Below are 20641 nucleotides of genomic sequence, written 5' to 3'. Positions count from 1 at the left end.
ACTGTATCTAATCTGCTTTTAATACCCTCCATTGTTTTCTTCAATGATTGGATCTCTATCCTAAATGTGTTTCTGAGTTCTTGAATATTTTTTGGTACCTCCATGAGCATGTTAATGATTTTTACTTTGAAATCTATTTCAGGAAGACTCATGAGGTTGATTTCCTTTGAATCTTTCTCAGGTGTGATCATAATTTTGCTTTGAACCAGGTTCCTTTGACATTTTATAATTTGTCTGTGGTGCCCTCTAGGGCCCAGAAGTTCTACTCTCTGCAGCTGCTCAGATGGTGAGCTGGAGTGGGAGAAGGGGTTGGGCCCCGCCAGGTCACAGCTTTGGTATGTTACCCTGTTCTGTGAGGTCTGCTCTTTTCTGCAGGTGTATGAAGTCTGGTACAGCCTTCTTTCCTGTTGTGCCTCTTTCAGGATTAGTTGTATTAGTTATATTTTCCTACTATATGTGGTTTTAGGAGGAGGTCACTGTCTCATCTCTCATGCCACCACCTTTAATCCAATCTCACTAAGCTTATTCTTTAACTTAATCTATATGCTGTCTTCCTCTTCTTCTGGCCCTTTAATTAACTAACTTTGTAAATAGGACAGGAGATAGACCTTTGAAGTGTTAATAAACTTATGTGGATAAAAAATGCCAAGATCTGGACAAACACAGTCACCTAAATAACCCTATTCTTAAGACAAACTTCAAAGGAACTATGACTCACCTGTATACATTATGCCTTAAGCTGACTTCTACCCCAAAAGCTCTACAAAACCCCAAACCCTAAACCCATAAGTGCCCCTCCTCTTTGAGGTTGCCTGCACTCTCCTTTCTTCACGTGTGTCATTAAGTCTTCACTCTGTCTCTGTTCTACTCCAGATATGTAGGGAGGAGCTGCTGAGAGCTCTGATTTGGCCTTACAATTTCTTGTTGCCTGGGTAATCCAGAAAGGACTGTAGCTGTGCAGTCTTGCTCTTTAGTAGCCTGCCTGAAAATCTCTTTTCTTTGCCTTTGGGAAGTTCTCAGAATAAAACTTCACCCCATTCAGTGCTCTGCAACTCCCCCAAATCCTGGGGTGGTAGGAACTTAGTTCCCATGCCATGTAGATTCAAGCAGACATTGGACACCAGGTGACTCTGGCTTTAGTTGTTGGCAAGGGATTTGCCCTCTGCCAAGCAGTTCAATGAGCTTACCTTTCCTCCCTCTTCTTCCTTGCTCTCTGCTTCTTGCAAGGCAGCTGCCATTCCCTGCTATTCTCACCTTAATGAATTCCTTCCTAATGTATTCACTCTGACTTCCTGCATCTATGAACCAAATTTCTTTCCCCATAGTATTGGCACAGAATAGAAAAATAGATCAATGAAACAAAATAGAGAGCCTAGAAATAGCTACCATAAATATAGTCAACAGATCTTTGACAAAAGAGCAACAGCAGTACAAAGGAGCAAAGACAGTCTCTTCAACAAATGGTCCTGGAACAGATGGAAATCCACATGCCAAGAGGAAATCCACATACCAACACAGACTTTTTACTCTTCACAGAAATTAACTCAGAATGGATCATGGTCCTAAATGTAAAATGCAAAACTATAAAACATCTGGAAGATAATACAAGAAAAAACCTAGATGATGTTGGGTGTGGTGATGCCCTTTTAGATACACAAAGAAAAGATCCATGAAAGGAATAATCGATAAGCTTGACTTCATTAAAATGAAGAACTTCTGTGAAAAGTGATAAATCACAGACCAGGAGAAAATATTTGCAGAGGGCACATCTGATAAAGAACTTTAATCTAAAATACACAAAGAACTCTTAAATTCAATAAGAAAACAAAGAACCTGATTTTAAAAATTGGGCCAAAGACCTTAATAGATACCTGACCAGAGAAAATAGGTAAATTTTAAATAAGCATATGAAAAGAAGCTCCACATGTAGGTCATCAGGGAATTGCAACTTCAAACAACAAGACACCACTACATATTTATGAGAATGGCCAAAATCCAGAACACTGACAATACCAAATGCTAATGAGGATGTGAAACAACAGGAACTCTCTTTCATTGCTATCGGGAATGCTAAATGGTACAAGAAATCTGGAAGACAGTTTGGCAGTTCCTAACAAAACTAAACATACTATTACCCTGTGATCATATTCCTTGGTATTCCAAAGGAGTAGGAAACTTAAGACACACAAAAATCTGTACATAAATGTGTATAGAAGCTTTATTCAAAATTGCCAAGACTTGGAAGCAGCCAAGATGTCCTTCAGTAAGTGAATGAATAAACTGGCACATACAGATAATGAAATATTATTCAGCACTACAAAGAAATAAGCTATGAAGCCATGAAAAGACATGGAGGAACCCTAAATATATATTACTAAGTGAAAGAAGCCAATCTGAGAAGGCTTCATACTATGTGATTCCAACTATATGAATTCTGGAAAAGGCTGAACTACAAAGACAATAGGAATTGGGAGGGAGAGATGAATATGGAAAGCATAGAGGATTTTTAGGGTAGTGAAAATACCCTGATAATATCGTTAATGATGGATGATGGATATATATCATTATACATTGTCTAAACCCATAGAATGTATGACACAAAGAATGAATCCTAACATAAACCATAGACTTCGGGTGATTATGATGTGTCAATGTAGGTCATCCTTGGCAAAAAAGTACCATTTTGGTGAATGAAGTTGACAACAAAGGAGGCTCTGCATGTGTGGAGGCAGGAAGTACATGGGAAATCTCTGGAATTTCCTCTCAATTTTATCATGAACCTAAAACTGCTCTGAAAAATTATCTCTAAAAAAGTCAACTGCAAGTGTGGGGAAGAGAGGAGACCTTGTTTAACATTGTTCTCATAAAAGAGACAAGTAGGTTTTAGTTAATAGAGACTTGCTGTGTAAAACAATGTGATATTACTACCAAAATGGGAAATAAAATCTCTGGAACTACTACAATTTTACCCACAGCTCACCCCTCCAAAAATCTCGCCTCACAATCTGTTCATGCCCCATCTTCCACAATGACCCCTGTATAAGAAAACTGGAGCACTGTAACCAGAAAAATAAAGTACAATAACAACAGCAATAAAATCATGATAATCTGGGTGACTCAACTAGTTTCAAAGTCCTATGCAAATTAAGTCCATAGCTCATTCACTCCACAGGAAAACAGTAGCTGAAATGTAGGGAGTTCAGTGCACTCATCATGGGGTAACTGCAGCTAGGAGGCAGGTCCAGGCCACAGGGACTGTAGAGGAAAATACCCTTAAGGGTGATAAGATACATATTTTAATGACATCAGCATTGGCAAATCTTGTCCACTAGGTAGGATGCATGCAAGACAGTGGTCCTATGATAGGACATTGGAAAGAATGGGATCTTGTCCTGGTTGAGTATTCCAACCTTCAAACCCCTCCCTGTGGGTGTTACAGATGGGTCAATATATAGGACTATGGGAGGTACATGCACTGGCCATAAAGATAAAAGAAACTTTCCCCTTAAGATCCTCTTACCTCTCAGACTTTTGGGTACACTACCATGATGTTCAGGGGCCATTCTGCTGTTACTCCAGGACCACACAGGAGGCCAGTTTCCAGGCCTTTTCCCCAAGGTGCCATAAGGACCATCCATTGCTGGTTAATGTGTTGAAATGTCCAGGGCTATGCCCACTCAACTGAATCTCCAGGGTTTAACCCAGTTGGGACTGGCAGCAATATGTTGCTCTCCAGGCCATATCCTGGCTTCAATAAGTCCTCTTTGGTTCACATATACAGTTGTACAGGAGAGGCAGCAATGTGTGTTAGCATGTCCACATCGCTCAAGGCTCCTTTCAGGGGCTTCTAATTCAAACACCGCAGCACTGTCCATAAGAGAATTGACCAGCTCTGCAGACTATTGGTGTCTGACTTCAGGACAGACTTCAACAAACCATCTCTATACCTCTCTATCATGCCTGCCCCAGGAGGGTTATATGGTACATGAAATTTCTACTTTATCCCTAATTGCTGCACCCATTCTTGTAAAGCATGTCCAGTAAAGTGGGTGCCTTGATTGCTTTCAATCACCTGCAGCTGGACATAAGCTGCAAAGAGATGCTCTAGGCCCATGTTGGTCATTTATTGATCTGCATGACGTGCTGAAAAAGCAACCAACAGTACAGTAGCTTTGTCCACACAAGTCATGGCATACCGATATCCTTCTGATATGAGCAAAGGCCCAGTACAGTCTATCTGCCACCTAACAAGGCCCCTTTACTATTAGTCTATGTTGCTGCACGATTCAGTGTTAAGTGCCCCTTAGAGCATACAAAGCACTCTTTCTGGGCTCTGCTGACTTTTTCAAAGGCCAATGGCAAGCCCCACAGACAGGCTACAGCCCACATTGATTTTTGACCCATGTGCAACAAACACTGATGTAACCATTGAGCTAATTCTACATGTGGCCTCTAGTCCCCACCATGAACCCCAAGGTGGGGTCAATATGCAATACCCCCTAGGTCAATATGCAATACCCAATTGTCCTCAAGAGGGGGCAAGGGCCCATGTGGAGCCTAAGTACTGTCCTACAGGAAGTCCTGGAGGGACACAGGGACACAGGCTGGACATGGGGTTTTGCCTCTGGCTTCTGTGTCCTGGACCTCAGTGGCTGGAACTGCTGCTCTGGCTTTAAGTGGTGCCACAGTTACAACAAGATTCAATTAGGCTATCCATCAAGTTTTTCTTTCACTACCCTGGCCTTTATCAGATCAACCCATATCTGGACCCTTGAGACCTTCACAGGACCCTTTGCACCTCTCCTTTCAGTCATAGCCTGTACTTCCTTCTGTGCTCTTATTGTTTTAACCTCCCTAACATCTGCTCAAGTATGGGTAGCTCACTTGTGGGTTGCCCCATGTGGGGGGCAAAAACAGTCACTAGGGACCCAAAGAGAGATGGGGAGCTATATGGAGCACCAGATTTCTCATTCTCATAGTGAGCAACTCTTCATCGGAGCCCTGGGGGTCCATATTATAGATGATATTTTTCATGCCCAACTCCCGTAACACTTGTTGAAGCTCTGCATATGTTTTCCAGCTAATGGATAAGTATGGTAAATCACCCTGATTAGGCCAAACTGCCCTGATGGCTGCTGTCAGCCAATCCAGAAGCACCTGATTCTCTGAGGAGTGATGGACACTTTGCAACTGCTGCCAGAGGGAAGGGTGAGTCATCAAGGAAGGCAGTCTACCCATTTCAGAACCCAGCATAGCAATGTTTTCCACCCCCATATCCCAAAGATGCAAAAGCCATGCAGGCAGAGGTTGTGACAGCTTCTGACAAAACCAAATGCTCATATCCACCGGCTCATGCTGGGTATACGGGGGAAGCATAGAGTGCTCCACAACCTGGTCAGGGGGCGGATCCTCTCCCTGAGGAGCCTATGGTTATTGTGTTTTTGTTTTCTTAATTAAAACTGGGTGAGCCTTTAATAAGGGAGAGGCTGGTGCCTTGGGTGATGCCCTCAGCAGCAGTTCAGCCTTCAGCCCTACCCTTTCACCCTTCCCTGATATACCTTCTGCCATCTCCAGGGCTGAAGGCACTGCTCTTTCCTCCCCCTCCCCCATGGCCTCCTGCAATGCGGATTCTCCTGCTGCCTCCTCCCTCACTGCTAACATATCTTTCAGAAGCACGATCTGACATCTCAGCAACTGTCTCTCTTTCTTAAGGGCATTCCATAGGTCACTGCCCAGTTCCTCTAAGCAATGCAGAAGTGTGTCTCTCTCCTCAATAACTCTTTCCAATATCTCAAGAAACAAAAATCCCACAATCCCAGCTGCCACACTGCTACTCAGGGCCTCTAAGCAGTCTTCTATCTCCCAGTCTTCAATTCTGGGGATGGGCCCACCCATACAGGAGGTTCTTTACCCTAGAACCATTCTCCACTAGGGGCTGCCCGAGTGGAATCCCCATGAATTGGGGGTTACTGGGTAAAGCCACACCATTCATTGCTGCCAGTGGGAAGGGTGAGTCGTCACTCCCCACCACATCAGCCATCAGGGCCTCCCCACCATCCATAGGGGGGTTTTCGGGTATCTCCTCACCATCTCTGGGGCAGCCTGCACAAGCACTGTACCCATGAAGATAGATTTGAGGTTCTGAGTTCCTGCCAACTACCACCAGGTGTAACTCCGGGGGGAAAATATGTTCCCAGCCCAGGACAAATAAACTTTTGAAGCAGAAATCAGTCAAAGAGAGAAATAAAGTGGGAGAAACCTATTAATCTGCTACAAGCTGTTGTATACTCCTGCTCACCAATGTCTCTCGTGACCCAGCTGTCAAAGCCTTATCAAACTTCGGTCCACGTGCAAGCTCGCTCTCCACCTTCCTTGTAATCATCTATTGATATGGAGAGATGGACTGCTTCTCTCCACCCCTTGGAAACACCTATTAATATGGAGATATACTAAGGCCAGGTAAGAGATTCTGAAAATATTGTAATTTTACCCACAGTGACCCTTTAAGAAACAAAATGTCTTTGATGTGTCCTCTATGTATTTATAGCCTGTAGTGTATGATTTCATTTAGTGCTAATGCCAAACATCTTTCCCAATACATTCTAAACTTTTTGGGTTTACTGTTAAGACAATTCTTAACTGCTTTTGTAACTTCAATGGGAAGCACAATACCCAATACTGAATAGGTTCCCAAAAAACGTTTATGGATTGAAAGAATAAATGAACAATGATATCCCGCAAAACCATGTTACATAAATTGACAACAGGTGTTCTCTCTATAGAAAGAAGGCTTTCTGGGACATAGTAACCCATTTTAAGCATGCAAAAGAAAGAGATATTCCACTTGGTTACAGAGACTATCTGGAATAAATGAGTAGAAACTACAGGAAGTGTATTTCTGCTCAATATATATTTACAATGTTTACAAATGAGATAGTTCCCATGAGGTAGGATGTTCACTCTCAACAGAACTGTTCAAGCACAGTTTGTTTGCATTTCTAAACCAAATGGAAGGTAGATAAAGAATTTCTCAGACTCCTTCCAAATCTGAGACTTTTTTTATTTTAAGATGAACATGTAATAAACAAATCATAAGATGCTTTTTTTAGTTAGAGGAACTATTGTCCAAGAATAATGAAGGCTTAAGCACAAAGAAGTTGGCCATAAAAAAGCACCCTTTACTGTATATCTAGCATTAAGATGAGGATACCAACATACTTAGAAAAAGATACACTGCTATTCCAAGCTGTTACTGATGTTCCATAAATCTGGTAAAGTTCTGAGAGCAAGTGGATCAGAAAAAACAAATAACTGCTGTTTATACTAACCTCCTACCCTAAAGCCTATAAACTTTATGCATTGACAATGACTAATTAAGAGGATTAAAATATAAAATCAAATTAGCTACGTTACAACTTTTCTTTACTGCCCAAGAATAGCTCTCTCTTCCAATGAAGGAAAACTCATTAAATTTCATTTAGAAAGAGCAACTCAATCACCCAAACATCTCCTGGCTGCCACCAGAAAGATCAGAGGAAGTTATTAATAGAAACTTAGGAAAGACATATTAGAAACCACAGCAAAGACCTTGGATATTTAAAAACTCAAATAGTTTCCATCTGGGTTTAAAGACATAACCAAATTTGCCCAAACATTGAATACACAGGGAAAAGAGATAAATCAGATGCAAGATTAACATATAAGAGATATATGGAAAAGGAAACCCTTAGAAAATGTAGGTGCAGATACTGAGGAACTAAAAGTGGGGGACACAGAGGGCCTTTTTGCTAGGGAAAACTGCACAGCTTACTTTTTCAGAACTATGAAGTTCTGCATGTCACACAAAAATTGAACAAGTTTCCTAGCAAATAAAGCAAGGAAAATGCTTTATGTCACCATAAATATTTATATTTTAAAACACCCCAAATCTCACACCAAAAGATTTTTAAAAAGCCAGGCCCCAAAAGACCAATTTGTAGAAAATTTCCCAAAGGGCCACAGAACATTTGTCAGAGATGTCTCAATGACCCTCTTTCTCTCCACGTGGTGGCTTTACCTTGCCTTCACTTAGGTGAGCTTGTTACCAAGCCCCAGAAGCTCTCTCCCAGAAAGCTTCTCCCCAAAGGTCAAACCTTCTGCCTTCTTCTGAGAAGTGTAGCATTCCTGCACATCCACCAAAAAGTGCCTATTGCAAAGCCTAATAGTACATAGTTTGTTCTCAACAAAAACTTATAGAATAAATGGATGTAATCAGGCCCCAGTGCCCTTTCCTTCCAAACAAATTTTAAACTTAACTTTAGATACAAATACTTAGGAATTCAAATGAGTGTCCTCTAGCACATACAGCTACAATACAATCCCTACAGTATCTCCATTGAGGATATCTTTGAAAATTACTTTCTAAAATCATTCAAAATAGAAATTTTCAAATACAGATATTCTACTATGTCCTCAAGATTATTCCTGAATTTTGCCACTAATGCTATAAACTCAGCCTCCTGACAAGTTCCCCAGAACTGAAGATAATGCTAATGAACCTGTCACACCTGCTCATGCATGCTTTTTCAACTTTTTTTCCCCTTGTAGAGATGATGAATTTTGGCTAATCTATCCAAACACTTCCCACCATCTGTACTCCTATTGGAATAAAAAAGAGGACTTTTAAATTTATCTGGCCCTTAATTAAGGTCGTGGTCATGGTCATGAATGTACTTTCCCCCTAACCAATATAACTGAGTTACGGAGTTTCTAATATTTTTATTAAATGAACAAATACATTCCCAAACTTCAGTCTCTCCTGCAGTTGCAGCATATCATTAGATGGAAGATTTTACATATACTGACTTCCCTCTCTCACCTATCCTAACCACACATACACCTTAATAAACTTCTATCAAAACCAAGGCTACAATGTAAGATGAGCTAGACACAGTACATGAAATTTGTTTAGGTTCATAATCTGGTTTCCATTATCTTGACACACATTTCTTTTAGGGCCTAACTGTTTTAAAATATTTTGTTATGGGGTTTGGAGTGTGTCTTAAAATACAAATATTTATAGTGAAAAAAAACAAAGTTTTATAGTCAAAACTCCTCCTTGGAAAACTCAGGCTTATTTATCACAAGTGGAGTTCTCCCCAGGGCAAAGAAAGAAGTGAGGACATGAGGTATATCACTAAAATATCTAAGGGTAAATAGCCCAGCTCTATATTATATTCACAACCAGTCACATTGTTGCTCAGGGACACTTAATTCCCTACAGACAGTTTGCTAATGATCTTCCAATCTTACATTTTTCAAAGCTCTATAAGCCCCAAAACTAAAATAGGATCCCATGTTAGCTAAGTATGAGATGGAAATTATGAGCAACTGAACTATAACTGAACTCCAAGGCAGCAGCCCCTTTACTCTGTCCCTCCTAAAGACATTCTTTAACCACTGCCTTCGGCCACTGCCAAAGCTATTAAGTTAAACTTACACCATCCAGACAACCTTGTTCCCCAAGCAACTAGTCTGGACAATTATATCCTGTTCTGCCTCAGTGACCTTAGCTCCCAGCAGAACTTGCTAACCATTAAGTTGTTCCTCTAATATCTCTTCAGGGGCCAAGTCCAGGCTGCAAACAATGTAAAGCCGGTCTACTGGAAAGAGTTGTATACAACAGAAGGGAAACTGGCTCGAAAAAAAGAACAGAAAACAAGGGTTACAAAAGACATAGAGATTACATTCACATATCATTTGTAGTTCTTTTAAACCTCTACTCTCAAAATTTTTAAATATATTTTTAATTATCCAGGTCATGTTTCCCTTTACTCTTTCATTTAGAATCCTAGTTCCACACATTCAGAAACTGTGACACAGTTATGAAATGCAAGTTATATACAGCATATATATATTTCTAAAATCTGAACACATTCTAAGAGATCCTAGAAGCAAATAACACACTGTACCATATGTGTTAAAACAAAATCTCCATGACGGATATGTCAATTAAGTAAATTATTGGCTGATCTTAAGCCAAAGCTAAATACAAGTTGCAATACGCTGGGAAACACCAGAGTGCTTTTCTCTTATCAAAAAGATACAGATAGAATCCTATCCTATGTAGAACCGAAACTCCAAATATGTAATTATGCTTGAAGAATGGAGAGAATTAAAAACCCAGACACCCGAAAGAAATACTCAGATTATTATCTGAATTTCTCATCTTATTCTTTCCTCTCATTCATTATTTTTTGCCCATCACCACTAAACCCTCTATTAGGAAACAGTTAATCAAGTTTGACTAGCCTGTGTATGGTTCCCAGTTTATGCTACAAACTTTTCAGATGTTTTCTCAGAAAATTTTCCTTTGTGGACCATCTGTTTCTCCAGCATCCCACTGTCGCGCGCCCCGTCCTCGCCGGCAAGAACAGCACGCAACAACAGCAGGATTCTTCTGCAGAAAGCTTTATTCTTCAGCTCTTTGTGAAACAAATGCGTTGGGCAGGACCCAGAGGGGAAGGAGAGGCTTGCTTATATAGTTCTCATGCTCTGACCTGGTTGGTGCGGCTCCATACGCTTCATTAGCATAACAGTTTGGTGGGTCTCATTGGTCCTTATGCCAAGGCGCAATTAGCATGTGGTTTAGTGGCGTGGGATGTTTTGTCACTAGGAAGTTCGGGGCTTTCCGGCTGCCCCACGTTGGGCGCCATTTTCTGAGCGCGGCTGCCAACACCCCACATCTCAGTTAGAGACAATTTTATATATTAATCTATTTAAAAAGAACTTGAGTAAGAAGTTAATAATGAGGGAACTTGGATAGGAAGTCTCGTATGAGGACTCTATCTTTGTAACTTTTCTATAAGTCTCAAAATTATTCCAAAATAAAAAGTCTTACCTTTTAAAAGTAGAGAGAGATTGACCTTTTCAGCCAAGCAGACATGAGATTAAATGCTAGTCTACTCTTACCAGGCTGTGACAAGAAACAGATTATTTTCTTTAACTGTTTTTATCTTGTTTTAACATCAAGGAATGTCAGTTTCATAAAAAGTGTTGTGAAACATTGTCTTATTTTCTTTGTTGTGAAACAATTGTAATAACATAGGTTACTGCTCAAAGACCTTACCATAACTCATGATACCATAAAACTCTTAGAAGAAAACATAGGCAAACATCTCTTGAATATACACATGAACATATCTCCTCAGGCAAGGGAAACAAAAGCAAAAATGAACAAGAGGGACAACATCAAACTAAAAAGCTTCTGTACAGCAAAAGATACCATCAAATGAACAAAAAGGCATCCTACAGTATGGGAGAATATATGCATAAATGACTTATGTGATAAGGGATTAACATCCAAAATATGTAAAGAGCTCACATGCCTCAGTACCCAAAAAACAAATAACCCAAATAAATGGGCAGAGGATCTGAACAGACATTTTACCAAAGAAGAAATTCAGATAGCCAACAGGCACATGGAAAGATGTTCCACATCACTAATTATCAGGGAAATGTAAATTAAAACTACAATGAGATAGCACCTCACACTAGTTAGGATGGCCAGCACTGAAAAAACTAAAAACAACAAATGCTGTCAAGGATATGGAGAAATGTGAATCCTCTTACACTGTTGGTGGGAATGTAAGTTCAACCACTGTGGAAAGCAATACGGAGGTTCCTCAAAAATCTTAAAATAGAAATACCATTTGACCCAGGAATTCCACTCCTGGGAATTTACTCAAAGGAAACAAGATCTCAGATTCAAAAAGATATATGCACCCCCGTGTTTATCACAGTACTATTTACAATAGCCAAGATATGGAAGCAACCTAAGTATCCATCAATAGATGAATGGATAAAGAAGACATGGTACATATACACAATGGAATATTATTCAGCTATAAAAGGAAAAAAAATCCTACCATTTGCAACAATGTGGATGGAGCTAGAGGGTATTATGCTTAGTGAAATAAACCATGCGTAGAAAGATAAGTACCAAATGATTTCCCTCATTTGTGAAGTATAACAACAAAGTAAAACTGAAGGAACAAAACAGCAGCAGACTCAGACTCCAGAAAGGACTAGCGGTTACCAAAGGGAAGGAGCTGGGGAGGGTGTGTGGAGAGGAAGAGAGAAGAGGATTAAGGGGCATTATAATTAGCACACACAACATAGGTAGGCCATAGGGAAGACAGTATAGCACAGAGAAGACAAGTAATGACTCTATAGCATCCTCCTACACTGATGAACAGTGATTGCAGTGGGGTTGGGGGAGCACTTGATAATACGGGTGAATGTTGAAACCACAACATTGTTCACATGAAACCTTCATAAGATTGTATCTCAATGGTATCTTAATTTAAAAAATTAAAATATGATAACATAGGTTACTGCAATTATGTACTGCTTAATAATTTTAAAAATCCAGTGAAGTACTGTGATATATACTAATGTTAAGTATACACTACAGTAAAGTATGTTTTGAAAGTATATTTAGTAACTAACCTGCCCAGGCCCTCATCAAAACCAGAGCAACAAGTAGTGTCAAAGAATTTGAAAAGAAAATCTTCATATGCTGATAATGAACACTAGAATATTTCCATTATCAAACCACTCATTCCATCCAGACAGAGTTTCCCAACCCACAGGCATGATAAACTGACAGAAGACAGATGCTAATTCTTTTCTGTTTAGTTGATATCTCACTAGTTCACCAGACCACCATGGTAGTTCTCCAGTTCCCTCCCCTGTTAAATACAGGCCAGATTATCTGTGAGCTCCCACAGGCAGTAACGTCTTGCAACAATGCCTGTATTCCCTGGGCTCTCTCTCGGTCAGAGCTCTTTAGCTTCCAGGGCTCTTTAGCTTTACCTACTTTATATTCTCAGAGCTAAAAGTCATCTTAAGGAATCTCCTTTAGGGCCAGGGCAGGTCATCTCAATGACTGAAGAAAATCAATGAAATGAGTTAGGCCACTATATAGAACAAAATTTTCTTATGATGGGAAATAAAGAAATAAGGGGTTTTGCTCACTAGCTTATTTTAGCTTCTATTTGTGAAGACCATACCCTACTCAATGCCTACTTTCCTTCGCATCTAATGGAAGCATCATTTTTTAAAGGAAGTCTCCTTAGTCCTCCGTGACTAGGTTAAATCCCTCTTACATAAGTTTTCATGGTCCAGTATAGCTCTCCTACTTAGCATTTATCAATCACAGTTACAATTTTACTATTATTTGCATGACTATTTGATTAATGTTTGTCTCTCCCTCTAAACTCTAAGCTTCATTAAAGTAAATACCACTTCTTTTTTAAACCATCTCATTCCAAGTTACAATTAAATTTAAAATCTTAAAATCTACAGTCCTTAAAATCATGTTAACTTTTCCCATGTTAAGAAAAAGTAAGATTTTTTTCTCTCAAAGCAACAAACAAAAAACAAAGCTAACTCTAATGGAGTGACACATACTCAATAGAGAAACAACTGTGGCCAACATGCAGCCTGGCAAGAAAGGAGCAAGGAGGGTAAGACCACTCCCTGTCTCATCTTCCATTCTCTGATCTCTGGCCTGATCTCTGATATCTCTGATTGCAGTCTCCCATTGGCAAAAGAATCTGCTTAAGGAGTTGCACAGAGGTAAGCCTCCCAGAGCACAGAAGGTGAAAAAGAGTGGAAAGCAGACTTAAGGGCGCAGGGAAGACCTAGCGCAAGTCCCTACCAATATGTCACAGACTCGTAGAGCTGATGAAATAAGATAACTCACATGAAGGTGTCCAGCACAATGTCTGCCACTCAGTATGTGAATTCCCAATCTGCCATAGTTTCACCGGCCTTCCTGTTACCAAGAGTAAAATGAGAAAGTTGAACTCACAGAGAACTCCATGGTTCCATCAAATCTAATTTCTACAACTATACCCCAACTCTTCTTACTTTGGAAAATAGAAACCTGATTTCAGGGAAGTTCTTCCTTGTGATTAAACAGAAAAGAAGTCCTTCAGAATAACTTCACTTTTTTAAAGTCATCCTTTAAAGCACAAAAGGTTTTAATTTTGGTGATGTCCAATTTACCTATTTTTTCTTTTGCTCAGGTTTTTGATATACCTAAGAAAGCTTTGTCTAACCCAAGGTCATGAAAATTTACTCCTATATTTTCTTCAAAAGTTTTATAGGTTTTATAGCTCTAATGTCTAGTTCTATAATATTATGATCTGTCCTTCCTATATTTAGAAAACCGCTATTTAATGCAAATATTCTAATTATAATTTAAAAAATAATCTCATTGCCCTCCTTTATAAAGGTCTCAGATTTTCTTCCCTAAAGAGTTAAATGGGAGCTTAAAATAAAGTTTTCATGAATTTCACTTCCCTTGGGCTCTTAGATGACATATTTTAAAGTATATACATCTTCACACTGTGTTTTTTATTTACAGAACATTATTTTCTTTCCCCTTAGAAATCTAAAGCTGTATCAGGGAACTCATGCTTAGGTCCTGCAGTAAGAACTATAAGAGAATAGCATGTCCAATAAAATGACCTCTTGTGTGTTTAGCAATTCACAGTTTACACAGGACCCAAAAGAAACATTTCCTGACCCTATGAGGTTTCTGAGAAATATCAGCACCTGATATTAACCAAGCCAAAACAGGGCATCCCAGCTGACCACAAACCATGTTGACCAAAGCCTTGAATAGCCTGACACCTGAAAAGTCCACTACCAAATGATATCCAAAATTCTTGGCTTGATCATTAAATATAGCAATGGACATCCAGTAATGTTTTCAGCTAGTAAACCCATAAGATGAAGTGATTACTTGCTCTTTTTCCTCAAATATAAATAATTTATGGTAGGTGTGGTATCTAAAACATTTAGAATGCTTTTTTTTTTTAAATAGACCTTTTGAATTTTTTGGTAGGTTGAATAATGATTCCCCACCCCAAGATAATCTCTGAAGCCTGTAAATTCTACCTTATAAGGAAAAGGGTTCTTTATAGATGTGATTAGGATCTTGAGATGGAGAGATTATCCTGGATTATTCTGGTGAGCCCTAAATGCAATCACATGTATTGTTACATGAGCAGACACATACATACAGACATAGAAGAGAAAGAAGAAATGTAACCACAGAGGTAGAGATTGGGATGATAACAGCTACAAACCAAGGAATGCTGGCAGCCACCAACAGCTGCCAGCTGTTGGAAGGAAAGGTGAGGAATGAATTTTCTCTGAGAGCCTCAGGAGTGAGGATAGCCCAGCCAACATCAGTGAAAGTGATTTCAGCCCAGTGAAGCTGATGTAGGACTTCTGGCTTCCAAAACTGCAAGAGAATAAAACTCTGTTGTTTTTAAGCCACCTAGTTTGTGGTAAATTCTTACAGGAGCCTTAAGAAATGAATATAGGTTTCTTCTGCATCCCCATCATTTTTCTTTTCCTTTTTTTTCTTAAATAAAACAGCTTTACTGAGATATAATTCACATACCGTACAATTCATCCATAAAGTATACAATTCAATGGTTTTAGGGTATTCACGGAAGAGTATTAAGCTTTAAGCTTCAGCAAAAATTGAACATGTGGACTTCAAAGCTAGCAAAAATGGATTAAGCTACTAAAGCCTCTCTCTCCCAATAATCAAAACAAACAGCTTCAGAAAAAAATTAAAAAGGAAGTACCTAACAACTCTGAAGAGAAACAATAGCAGTTATAAACAAAAGACAGTTTGCAGACTGAAGTAAAAACTTGAAGGATACCATTCTTGTACTGTGAAGATTCCTGTTTTTTCTTTTTTCATTTATTTACCTTCTCAATTTATCAAGAAGGTGGCACAAACTGGGGAAGGAGTTTAGCAATGTCACAGGATACAGGGTAAATATAGAAAATCAAATGTGTTTCCATATACTAGCAAGGAAGCACTGGAAATTAAAATGATATATAATATATGTCATTTATAAGAGTACCAAAAATTACTTAGGTATAATTGTACACAATTATACTCAGGATATGTTTGCTGAAAACCACAAAATGCTGATGCAAGAAATCAAAAAAGACCTCAATTAATGTTCATGGGTTGAAAGACTCAATATTGGTAAAATGTCATTTCTCACCAGATTGGTCTATACATTCAACACAATTCCAACATCCCAGAATGATTTTCTATTCATATAGACAAGCAGATTCTAAAATTTAAATGAGAGGGTAAAGTATTTAGAATAGCAAAAGTAGTTTTGAAAAAAAGAGAACAAAATTGGAGAACTCATACTACCTAATTTGAAGACTTTTAAAGCTGAAGCAATTAAGATACAGTATTTCTGAAAAGACAGAAACAAGTAAATGGAACTGAGAGCCAGAAACAAACTAAGATAAATATGACCAATTGATTTTTTGACAAGGGTTCAAAGACAATTCAATGGAGAAATCATAGTGTTTTTTTTTCAACAAATGGTTCTGAAACAACTGGACATCATATGCAGAATGAACCTTGACCTAAAATCCATTTCTTATGCAAAAATTAAGTCAAAATGGATCGTATACCTAAAGGTAAAACCTGAAACAAACTTTTAAAAGAAAACACAGGACAAAATCTTTGTACCTTTGGTTAGGCAACAAACTCTATATTCAAAATCAAAAGCAAAATTCATTTTTAAAAATTGATAAATTGGACTTCATCAAAATTTAAAACTTTGGCTTTGTAGAAGACACTGTTAAGAGGATGAAAACACACAACAGACTGGGAGACGATCTTTCCGTATCACATTTGACAAAGAATTTCTATCTAGAATATATAAAGAACTCAAAAAATTCAACAATAGGAAAATGACCCTACTTTTAAAAATGGAAAAATTTGAACAGAAATTTCACCAAAGAAGAAATGAGGATGGCAAACATTAATATTAAAAGTTGCTCACCATCACTGACCATCAGGGAATTAATTATAAATTAAGGCTTCAATGAATATCATGACCTAGCAATTTCACTTGTAGATATTTATCCAGGTCAAATAAAAACTTATGTTAATGTACATGAAACGTTATAGCAGAATTGCTGATAATTCCCAAAACTGAAAACAACCCAAATGTCTCTCAACTGAAGAACAAATAAATATATGGTGGTACATCCATATAAGTGAATTCTACTCAATGAAAAAAGCAACAAACTATTTATACACATAATAACATGGGTGAATCTCAAGTACATTTTTCGAAGTGGAAGAAGCCAGATTTTAAAAGCTACACACTATTTGGTTCTATGTATATGACATTCTGGAAAAGGCACAGCTATAGACATGGAGAACAAATCAGTGGTTGCCAGGAGTTAAGGGACAAGGCATCGTGAAAAGCATGTGTTCTTTTGTTTTATCTCAAACAAAGCCTGATGCAACAAAGCAGTTTCCACGGTAATTAAACTTTTTATTCAACATCGTGACAACTATAAAAATGCATAGTTAAATGAGGTAGAAAGCATATATGTCAGGACTAAATCAGGCCTCTAGACAAATGACTGGCCACTTAAAAAAAGAATTTCTTTATCTTCAAAGTTAATCTCACAATCTTGCTTTCACCTTTGCAATGGTGAGAAACTAAAGGATGGCCTTTCTCTAGCTATCATGTGTCACTGAATACATACTGGAGAGGAGAAAGGTCATCCAAAACACCTGGTGGTAAAGGGGTCCCACTACCTATGTCTGACCACTGTGCATGTGTATATATGCATGTTTGGGAGAGGGTAATAGTTAGAGATGAATAGTTACTGGGTTAATAAGCACTACTCTGTTTGCCTCTAAGAGACTGCAAAGGAGTCACATAATCAAAGGACTTGGCACTAGAGAGAATCTCAGAAGCCATTTAATTCAACTTCTTGTTTCAGAGATGATAAAGAGCTAGCCCAGACAGTGATAGCACAACTGGGTCACAGCAGAGACAGAACTAAAATCACAATCTTCTGACCCTTCTGACCCTTAATACCATAACCATGGCCTCCTTCAGGGGCATGTGAGCTGTGGAATCTCATAGGGCCTCACACTCAGAAAGGCCTTGCTCTTAGCTTAGTTTAATGCTCTGCTGTTCCCCTTATCTTGAAGTTCTTAGTAATTTTCAAACAAAGGGTCCTGTATTTTCATTTTACACTGGTCCCCACAAATAATGCCACTGATTATGACCTCATCTTCTCCCTCTCAAAGATTGTCTCATAGAAAGAAAACTTCATATTCTAGCCAATACAATGAAGAGATATTCAAGAAATAGGGAAATTTGAAACAAAAACTGGCAGGATTTATAAAGAAAAAAGTTTAAGCACCCAAGAGAACACCAATCTACATAGGACTGGTACATAAGGAAGAGAAAATCTCAACAAATTGTACTCTAGCTTAACACAACCTAGGGAATCATTAATAGCAGTGGTAAGTGGGAGGGTGGGGGGCACATTCAACCTATGTCTGTAATTCACCTGAATGTTCTCTTACCAACCAGGCCTTAACAGACCTGATTTGTCTTCTCATGTTGGAGTTGCAGGGGAAAAAAAAAATCTCTAGAAAGGATGTTATCAGGAGGTGTTTACATATTGGCATACACACAGATTATTTGCCACTGGGGAATACGGGGACAAGTAATTGTTAGAAATGTTACATCAGGAAATAATGCCAATAAGAACACTGGGGAAGCCTGTTCTTTTGTCCATTACTGTTGTTAGAGGTATTTAAATATGACAGGAAGTAAAGATTCTCTGATCATTAATTCCTTCTCTCTTTATTTCAGCAAGAATTATATTTTTAGTGAAACAAAAATGGGCAGAAAGATTTGGAGCTTTAAAAACACCAACCCAACTTTAAATTCCAGTTTTACCACTCACAGTATTATGATTGTCAAATTATGTAAACCCTCTAAGTCTCAATTTCTTTGTCTGTAAAATAAAGACCATAAACCTATCTTGCTTAATTTGTTAGATATGTTAGCCTACAAGGATTGACTTTCCCCAAAGTGTTTTCCACAGAAGACAAATTCTGGAGAATGGTAAATGACATCTGTGGGTCAAATAAGTTTAAGAAATAATGGGTTAAAACTAATCAAACTGATTTATTTAATACAGAACTTCTCCAAGTGTTTAATTCAATTAACTTCTTAGTGAATCAACAAGAGGTAGATAACAGATAAAGCACTTCCCAAATTTATTTGATCAGAAAAAAACTTTTCAGACCATTTTTTGAAACTAGTGTTGCATGGGGTACATTGTTGAGAGTGTTGAATTAATTACATAAAATAAATAATAAATTTATGAGTATTTATTATAAATTCCATTTATGTTAAAGGTCTATAAAAATACAAAGTTTCTTATTATCATAATGCATCATGCTCTGAAAAAAAAAATGTATCTTTAAGTTTTCTCTTACTGTGTTCCAAACTGTTTTCCTCTTGATAACTGGTTTATTTTCCAGAATAAACCATATCTATCATACACTTATTGTTCAACTTTTTCTTGGATTTACATTTAAGAGGAATCTACATTATCACTTGGCTCACTTGCTCTAGGGTAAATAGCTATGGACAAGTACAAATTCTTAGTTCTAACAACACTTTGCTACTAATTGCATGATTAAGTTATTTTAAAAAAGTTTTTCTAGGTCTCTGTAAAATGAATGAAATGGAATTTTTCTGAGATAAAAAACTTTATAGCATTTGAAAGAGTTGATAAAAAAGACTTTAGAGAACTTCCAGTTCCCAGACCAGCATACAAGAAGCTTGGAAATCATCATTTCCATCCACATAAGAAGGAAAAAGCTGAACAAACTGAAAATCAACAACTTTCCTCAGATCCAAGAAAGAATCAAGATCACTCACCAAACCACTTCCTCAAAATTTTGAGAGGTAGACAGGTAGATACAGAGAATCAAACTTATTGGAGCAGAAACCTACACGGCAACTAGTATCAGGGTAGGAAAATCTAGACTGTAATTAATGAATTGCTAGAAACTTAGTATGGACAAGTTTGAGAGCTAAAATTTTCAAGGAAGGACAGTCTTCAGTCAGGGGAGCTTCGATACTTCTTGAGATTCCCTCCAGGAGTCCTATAAGGTTCTCACAGAGATGACTGGAGAAAAACGTTTTAATGTTTCCATCAGAGGGAGGGGGAAAGTAGCCATTTTGAAATAAGTCCAGAGTACTCTGCTCTTCTTAACAAAATAAATCATTTCACCAGAGCCTAACAGACCCAAGGGATGGGGAATACCCGACTCCAGCCCCCCCTCGCTTTTGATGTAGAGGAAAGGAAACATACAACTGCAGCCTCTTCTAGTCTTTCTGTCTCACCTAAATGTATATGTACAGAGAATGGGGAAACACAAGAAGCACTTTTAAAGGTCACATCCCAGGGGCACAGACTCACTAAAACACTGAGATCTAATCATAGGACCATGGAATGTTTCCTCTCCCCCAATACCTTGCCACCACATCAATAAGGCCTATATACTAAAGTTCTTTTTCCCCAGAATATCATGTTTAGCTTTCAACAAAAAAATTACAGTGCATATTATAAGGCAAAAAACACAGTTTAAAGAGACAGTGCAAGTAGCAGAACTAGGCTCAGATATGGCAGAGATGTTGAAATTATCATCAGACCAGGAATTTATACAACCTATGATTAATATGCTAAGGGATCAAGAAAATGAAAAGAC

The 20641-nt window shown here is 38.2% G+C and overlaps 1 long non-coding RNA gene across 2 annotated transcripts in view; it reads right to left on the bottom strand.

Moving 5' to 3' along the window:
• Positions 1-20641, bottom strand: part of LOC118969175 (uncharacterized) — a 465723-nt gene that overhangs the window by 376947 nt on the left and 68135 nt on the right. For both annotated transcript variants that reach the window (XR_012130315.1, XR_005057088.2), the window contains exon 3: positions 13748-13819. This is a non-coding gene — a long non-coding RNA (uncharacterized lncRNA). The remainder of the gene's footprint in view (positions 1-13747; positions 13820-20641) is intronic.

The sequence above is a fragment of the Manis javanica genome, chromosome 1, assembly GCF_040802235.1.
Source record: "Manis javanica isolate MJ-LG chromosome 1, MJ_LKY, whole genome shotgun sequence".
Classification (NCBI taxonomy): Eukaryota; Metazoa; Chordata; class Mammalia; order Pholidota; family Manidae; genus Manis; species Manis javanica.
The sequence above is the reverse complement of the archived record's forward strand: the minus strand, read 5'-3'. Positions and strand labels throughout refer to the sequence as shown.